The sequence below is a fragment of the Rattus norvegicus genome, chromosome 16 (genome assembly GCF_036323735.1).
Source record: "Rattus norvegicus strain BN/NHsdMcwi chromosome 16, GRCr8, whole genome shotgun sequence".
In the NCBI taxonomy this organism is placed as follows: domain Eukaryota; kingdom Metazoa; phylum Chordata; class Mammalia; order Rodentia; family Muridae; genus Rattus; species Rattus norvegicus.
This window is the reverse complement of record NC_086034.1, coordinates 12510664-12518914: the sequence shown is the minus strand read 5'-3', so window position 1 is coordinate 12518914 and position 8251 is coordinate 12510664.

The following is an 8251-nucleotide window of genomic DNA, read 5'->3' as shown; positions in this document are numbered from 1 at the left end:
TCCAGCATTCAGCACTTCCTCCTTGGTGCAGATGCCTTCTGCCTTTGAAGGAGGCCCTTGAAGTGATAAGACCCCCACTCTTGAGCTATGGGAAAGAGGCAACTAAGTGTTCCCAGATGGCTGTGGCTGGCTTGTAAAAATAAACTAGCCTCTGATAATGGAATAAGTTACTTTTTCTCATATCAAAATGGTCCTTTTCCAGCTGTATGGTCCTGCCTTGCTGTTGGAATAAACATTATCGGTTCTGAAGGATAGCATTCCTTTACCCTCTACCCAATCATGTAATGCCAAGGCTCAAAAGTCCCAGTTGATGCATCTCTCATATATACTTGGAACCCCTAGATGCATGTGTCACATTCCTAACCTGCAGAGCCAGGAAGGCTGCAATCCCAGTCTGGACTCGAACAATAAAGACTCTTGTGTATTTGCATCAGTGTTGCAATCTCTGGTGGTCTCCTGGGGTTCCTGCTATCTGGGTATAACAATATATGTATATGTATTTATATATATTCTTCTTGGCTGGGTCTCTGTTCCTTCCATCAATTAGTTTACAGATTTCATACTTTCTTTAAATGGAAAACCAAAACTTTGGGCACTATATTCATACATTCTCTCTCTCTCTCTCCTCTCTCTTTCTCTCTCTCCTCCCCCCCCCCTGTGTGTGTGTATGTGTGTGTGGTGTGTCAGGATGTGGATTGTAGTTTTGGACTCTTTCTTGGCATGCAAAGAGGATGGGATACTCAGCGTTCTCTTTAGGGGCAGTGTTAGCATCGCCAGGGAAGGGGCGATACTGGTGTGCTTCAGCAAGCATGCTTAGGATGCCCTGGTCAGAATATTCACCTTAGGCTGCTGCTGTCACAGTCCTCTCTCATTTCCTTATCTGCCTTGTAGATGCCCCTGTTGGAAGAAGTGAGTTTATAAGGGAAGTTGAATAACCAATATGAAGTTTCAGGCAGGTCCCACAAGAAACCTGAGCTTTTAATAGTAAAGTCAGAATTCTAAGGGTCCAGAAGAGAATTCGCAGGCTGCACATCGTGTTACAACCCATGGGTGATTTCCATAGGCTGTGGTGCTAGGGGTGGCTTCTGGGCCACTTGAGCCAGGTACAAATTCTTTGCCTTCCAGTGCTCCATCTTCGAGGCAGGTACCCTGCCTTCAGGCTCATCCTATGGAAGGTTTCATATGTTTCTCAAAGAATCTTTTCCTGAGACAGCCCATTTCTCCAGTTTCTGTCTGTTCTCCCACTTGAACATATACTGCCAGTAAATTTATTTTCACTTAAATCAGCCAGAAGCAATTTGTAAGAATTTAAGGAAGAGTCTGCCTGATGCATCCTGCATCCTGCTCTTTGGGTCTGTAAATCTGTGGATTTCAGCCCTTATCTGCCAGCCACATGTGAACTCTAAGTGCCAAGCTGTGCCTGTGTTAATCACCATTGCTTTCTAGTTAATGCAACCAAGATCCTTGACCAAGGCCATATGTTTTTGTATTAACTCTGATGGTTTTTAGGTTTATTTGAGAAGCAGTCTGGTGTTTTCTCCTTAGCCGATGGATGAATTTGCTTGGATTATTTCACATTTACTTTGCTGTACGAATCGTCATCTTGCATTTTAAGCTTTGGGATGACTGACATAAATAACTATGGACCAATTTTGCTGAAGTTTACAAATCACACATTTAGTGAAAAATCTGTTGAATTTAAATGAATCCTTTAGATTTTTTCCTTTCTGAATAGTATGCATATGAGATGGTAGTTTTGTGTTTAGAAAATCAGAATGAAGAACCTGTTCTTATATTTCTTATATTTTATCCAGTGTACTTCCAACACCATGAGCCCTGTCCAGTGAGCTCTTTAATACCCAGCCTCTGACCCTGCTGACCTCTTCACTCTGAGTAGAGACCCTAACTACCGTAACCTTCTGTGAATCGATGTTGTTGAGCTCACTCACAGAACTCCCTGAGGGAGAAAACAAACCAAAAAACAAATGTTCAGACCTTGTTGATTCACCTCTGCAGCCTTAGATCATGCTTTCTTCTCGTCTGTCTGTGGATTTTCCTTTGGATGCCAGGGGCATTTGAGGACTGAGTTGCAGTGGACTGGAGTGTCTGAGTCCGTTCCCTTCCTTTGGGCAGTGGGCAATATTTTATGAATCTGGAAGATGTTTACCTAAATCATCAATTTTGATTCCTGTGGAAATTCCACAAATCCTTTTACACTGTGTATTTTTAGTTAATAGAAAGGGTGGAAGGAAGAATTATGTGTCTCTAGCATGCCACTGGCATAATCTGTTCCACACCGCAGAGAGGAATTTTAAGCTTTTTGAGAGCCCATTGCTGCTGGTTCCAAAAAGGAGCTCGCAACCGTGCCCTGTGGTAGAGTGTGAAGGCTTCTATTATCCAAGCATCAAGCTAGGTGGAAAAATAAAATTGTATATCTTCGTCACACTTTATGCCAAAATAAACATTCCAGACACACTGAAAACTAACCTTTAAAAAATGGGGAAAAAAGAAAACATGAGGCAATCATGAAAGGGAGCTCTCAATGGGTTAAAATAGTAAAGACAGTTGGAAGGATGTTGCAAAATTCAGGAATCTTAAGAGGAAAGATGAATAAATATAGACCTATGACAAGGGAATGGCTCTTCATGATAGTAAAAAAATGTTGAAAGCAGGGGTTAGAGACACGGCTCAGTCATTCAGAGCACTGGCTGCTCTTGCATAGGACCAACACTCATGCCATCTGGTGCCTGTAAACTTCAGCTCTTAAGACTCAGTGCCCTCTGGCTTCTGTAGGAACCTGCACATACATTCACATAAAGACAGCTATACATATACAGTTAATTATCACTAAAATAAATATTTATAAAATATGTTGAAAACAGGTTCAGGAGATAAATAGAAAGCTAGAAAAATATTTGAAAAATGTACAACAATTAGTGTTCCATAATATGAAGGTTATTTATAATCATCAATAAGTAATATCATTTTCTAAATAAGTAAAAGACCTAGCAGACATCTCATAAGAAAAAAGTTCTAGATTTCTAGGCATACTGCTTAAATTTTAAAAAATAAATACCAGTTTCAACTGGTGGATTGCACACCCATACACTCTAACAAGATACAATAAGCTTTCGACGAATGTAGAATTTGCTTAGCTTTTTGAAGGATGCTGGGAACCAACAAAGACACAGTGGCTGCATTCTCTCGGGAGACGAAACAGGTTCCCATGTCTGTAGCTTATTTTGTCCCTTTCCTGGCACAAGGGCACACACAGATGTTAGGGACAAGAAGTAAGGTGTGCAGGGGCTCTGTGTTTGTGGTGTCCTGAGATCTGTGCGGCAGTTTTTCGCTCTCTTTATTCAGGAGGACTCTCATAGCAGAGCGGAAGGAGACATTGCATTCTGTGTTTACTTATGCCTGTACTTTCTGAGCAATCAGGGCCTGGGTCAGGTTAATGCAGTTTTGAGTTTAATTCTCTCCTCCCAAAGCATACATCTGATTGACAGAGAGCTGGTTAGACTCACAGGAACTTGGGAGGGCAGGTTGATGACACTTATTCATATTTCCAATGCATACTCTCTTTAACTTAGTGATTTCAAGTGCGGGAATGCATCTTACAGACAAACTTGCTGTTTTGGTACAATGATGGGAAGAGCCCAAAAGTTTGTCCACCGAGGCTCTGATGATGTAAATTATGGTAGGTCACACTACAGAGTAACCTTACTGTCATTTCGAAGTGAGAGAAAGCTCTGCATACACCGAGACTGAACCCTTTCAGAGATCTGAGCAGTAACCAAGGAACAGAGCAGCACATGGATGTCAAGTTCGGTAAGGGAGAGGAAATGGGTGCTGTATCATTCTGCATTTGCACAGCCTGCCTCTGGGAGTACATGCAAGACACTGTTGTTAATCAGAGAATGGGAAGAGAGAGTTCCTCCCACTTTCTGTGCCTCAGGAATACTTTAAAAATGATGTGTATTCTGGAACTATTCCAAAGACAGGAACATATATACATACATACATACATACATATATATATATACACATACATATATATATATATATTGTGTGTGTACTGAAAAAGTTATTTCTTTTTTGGGATTATTATGGATAAGAAAACAATATACTTCTTTGAATGAAACTAATTTATCTAAAGAATAGAAGTAGGAATCATAAAGCTATTATCAAACAACCACTACTTCTGTCAAGTTGAATTCTTGTTAGTATAAACCATGAGCGTGATATGATAGATATACTGGGTAATGTTTGGATAGACATGTACAGAGTCAATATTCACATCTTCAATTCTTTCCTCTTCCCTTTCCTGCAGAAGCCTCTGTTGCCTGCTCAGGCCTTTCTGAACTATTACCCAACAATGATCATTTCCCAAGGTCATCTGGCTTTTCCTTTGCCTCCGTTTTTGGTGGGAATGTAGTTAATTTCTTTGGCTTTTATGAACCCTTTCTATGAACTCTGCTTTGTCCAAGGCAGGACTTATGGGAAGATTCCTGGCATTTTCTGGAATGACTGAGCCTCAGGTGGGTCATGCCTGCAAGTGGCCTAAGGAACCTGAAACTGCTGGCATTGGGGGTGAGGTTTGACACTTTGCTTCTTTTTGTAGGAGGAAAATGCCCATTGACAATCGCCGAAAACTTGTCTTAGAACTTCAGCCACTATAGGTGAATGGACTCCTTTATTCCAAGACCTAAGTCCCAGAAAAGTGATTCAAAGACACCCTGAATGAATGGGGGAGAACAGGGCAAGACCGTGGCATCTTCTTTTCTCATTTTGCTTGGGCATTGAAGAAGTTCAAGGGAAGCAGGCCTGAGCTGTGGCCATAGGCTTCAGATGAAAACATCCAGTAGCATTCATCATCCAGCCTGTGCTTTGCAATGCATAATATACCAGCTTGTCTCTCTTTTGCATCAGTGAAGGATTTTCTCCTCCTCTCACTGAACAGGGCTTCTCTGTGTCACTATGGTCCAGTTTAATGTCATGCTGTCAGATCCAAAGAATATGAACTCGTCAGGAGAACTGTGGGCAGGAAGGCAAGTCATGCCCAGGTGAGGGCTTCATGACTCCCTGGCTTCACAGCTGGTTCACTGTTCTCCTTCCATCCTGCCTCTCTCTTCACATCTTCATCTGACAGACAGCATGCTTGGAATAGATGTCTGGAAGCCCACTGGGGCATAACCTCAGCCACCCCTGACCCTGCTTGGCTAAATGCTGTAACCTGAGGGACTGCACCCAGGCTGTCTTCAGCCTATAGGTTAGATAGCGGAAGGAGGTTACCATGTGGGATCTTCCAACCTCTATTAGGTGCTACTCATTCCAAGGAGTGATATTGTGCTGCTCAGACAGAGTTCCAGGAGGCTTTGCACCTTCTCTTCTTTTCTAGACACATTGAATTAGTCATTAAGTTTTATTTTTTCAATTTTTCCAAAATATGTTTCTAGAGTTCATCACTTTTTGAGTTCTCCTAATTATTGGGAAGATAGCAGCTTCCCTGATACTTAGTTTTTAGTTATCCCTATTAACAAACTCCCAAATGCCCATATGATTAGCTCTTGAACTGATATCAGAGTTAGAGGAGAAGCTCTAGTTCTAGTGAATCCCATTGGAGTAGCCCCAGTCACTTGTTCTAGAAATCAATTCACAAACTGAGCTGTAGGAAAGCCAGCAAAAGGACTTTTACTGATAGCTTGGCCATATCAGGAGCAGAGGTCTTATGAATTTCTCTTCTTGGTGTTTACAGTCGTCTCAGCATTATATAGACAATTCAAGGCAAGGATTGAGGGCTTCTATAGTGGTGGCCCAGGTCAGGTCATCCTGGTCTGGTCAGTGGCCTGGCACGGTCATAAAAGCCAGTGTGAGTACCCTCACTACTCCTAAGGTGGTCTTGGTTCTTGGCCTTAAAATATTCATCAATCAGGAAGCTTGTTCCTGAGATTCAAGATAACAATAAGTGAAGAAGATTCAAGAAAGAAATGAAACAAGACAGATCAGATATAGAATGCAGTTAAATATGTGTGGTGGCTATTCCTGGTTGTCAACTTGACTACGTCTGGAATGAACTATAATCTGGAATGGAGGGCACACCTATGGTTCAGATCTTGAGACTAGAAGACACAGGCTTTTGATCTGAATCTTGACATGGGATGACATATGTTTTTGCACTGGATCTTGAGACAAAGTACCATGCAAAGCTTAGGCCCAGGAAATATGGCACACTCCTTGAACCCAGGAGACAGAGACAAGCAGATCTCTGAGCCCAAGCACAGCCTGGGACAAAGCAAGTTCCAAGTAAAGAACAGCTTAGGTCCAGTTACGGTGGTACACACCTTACAGAAGGCCTACAGAAGGACAATAGAAGAAGGAAGGCTTCCTTCTTCTTCACCTGCTTGCACTTACATGCCAGCACATCTGTTGGAGCCTACTTCTTCAGGATTCCAGCTTATATAGAAGCCCAGCTGAAACACCCAGCCACGTGGGACTGAACAAGTACTAGACTCTTGGACTTCCCATTCGTAGCTGCCCATTCTTTGGTTAGTTGAATTGCAGACTCAAAAATCATTCCAATACTTTCCCTTAATACATAGAGACACTCTGTAAGTTCTGTCACTCTAGAGAACCCTGACTAATACAATGGGTGAGTGACTGGACCCTCCTTCAATTTACATAGGTTATTTTGTTCCTGAGAATTTCTGTGCTGCCTTGAGCCCTGTCTGAGCATCAGTGTTGAGATGGCTATGTGTATTTTTGCATTTTAATAAGTGCTATTCTCTGGCTGCATGCTTCTGTGACCTCTGTGTGCCTGACTGTGATATGCATAGATGTTTGGGGATGGTATTGATGTGTCTGAGCTTATGTGGGTTACAGTGCTAGTTTCATTTCTGTGCGTCAAGTCTCTGTACATGTGTGCCTTTGGTTTGTTTGCCTGGATATTTGCACGTGAGTTTATGTGTGTGTTGGTGGCCATGCGAGATCCTGTATCTTCTCTCTCCTTTGTTGTTTCTCTGGGTCTATCTCCCTGGGAGAGTAAGTGATTGCTGTCGATAGGGAATGTTCCAATAGGGAACAGTGTGAAAGAAATCATTTCACACTCTCCATAAAGCAGACCATGTGCCCTGTTCTTAGCAAGTGAATAGTTGCTGAGTTACCGGGAGTCAGCTTTCCTTTCTCTCCTGTGATGATGCACTGCCTGATAGCTGCTTGTTTTTTAACATATACCAGCTTCCCTTCTTTTCTGAGCTCCTTCAAGGATGGGAGCACAGAGCTGGGCAAACTCATCTTTCTTGGTGATTTACTATGTCTTGGAGAGCTTGGGCACCCCATGGAGGGGTGCTGAGCATTCGTGGGAGGAGAGATGAGATGCTGTGTAAGATTTGGGGCAGGGAAGAGCTGTTTTTATTACTGTGGCTCTTCTGCCTTTAGCGTCATTTGTAACAGCCATACAGAAAAAAGAACTGGCTGGGAGAAAGTAAAGAGTAAGCAAGTTCAAGCCAGAAAAGTCTGCCCTCTCAGGAGCCCAAGGCTTAAGAGCACCAGGGCAAGCATTATATAGCCTGAATCTCAGGCTAGTATTTTTCTCCAGGGTCTCCTGGATTCACCCCTGGATGAGAGCAATAGAACCTACTCTATCTCCTTTCCCTAATCATACTTCCTTTGTGACTACTTTGAACACAAAGTCTTCTCACTGTCAAACACAAAGATGGGAGGTAAACCACAACAAAGAAAGCACTTGATAGGTCAGACAGCATAGCCCTAGTCCTAGCTTTCCTCATGTGGGCATTTGTGAAGGGGAAGAAGAGGAAGCCTTAGCATGACAGTGTGCTCCTTTATCAGACAGAATATTACCTGCACAGCAGTGAGTACAACTCTAGTCTCCAGACTCCCCATAGTGTTCTTTCCATCACACAAAGGTCACCCTGGATGACTTTTGGGTACCAGGTGACTTTTATTTAAAACTGGAAAATAACTCCCACTTATGGGACCATACAAGTGAAGTGGAAACTCATGTAACGAGAGTTAGGAAAAGAGCCAGTGACAGTGGAATAGAGGACTTTCATCTGGAAGGAATGTTCCTGCCTTTGAAGAGGTAGTTGTAGGAAGGTTTGATGTAGGCCAGCTATGGAGAGTTCTGAGAATGATCGGCAGTGGCTAACCTGACAGTCAGTTCAGTACAGTTCAGCCATCCTGTACTCGTGACCCTTCATAGTTAGGGTCTGGGAAGGGGCCAGGCTTACAGAAA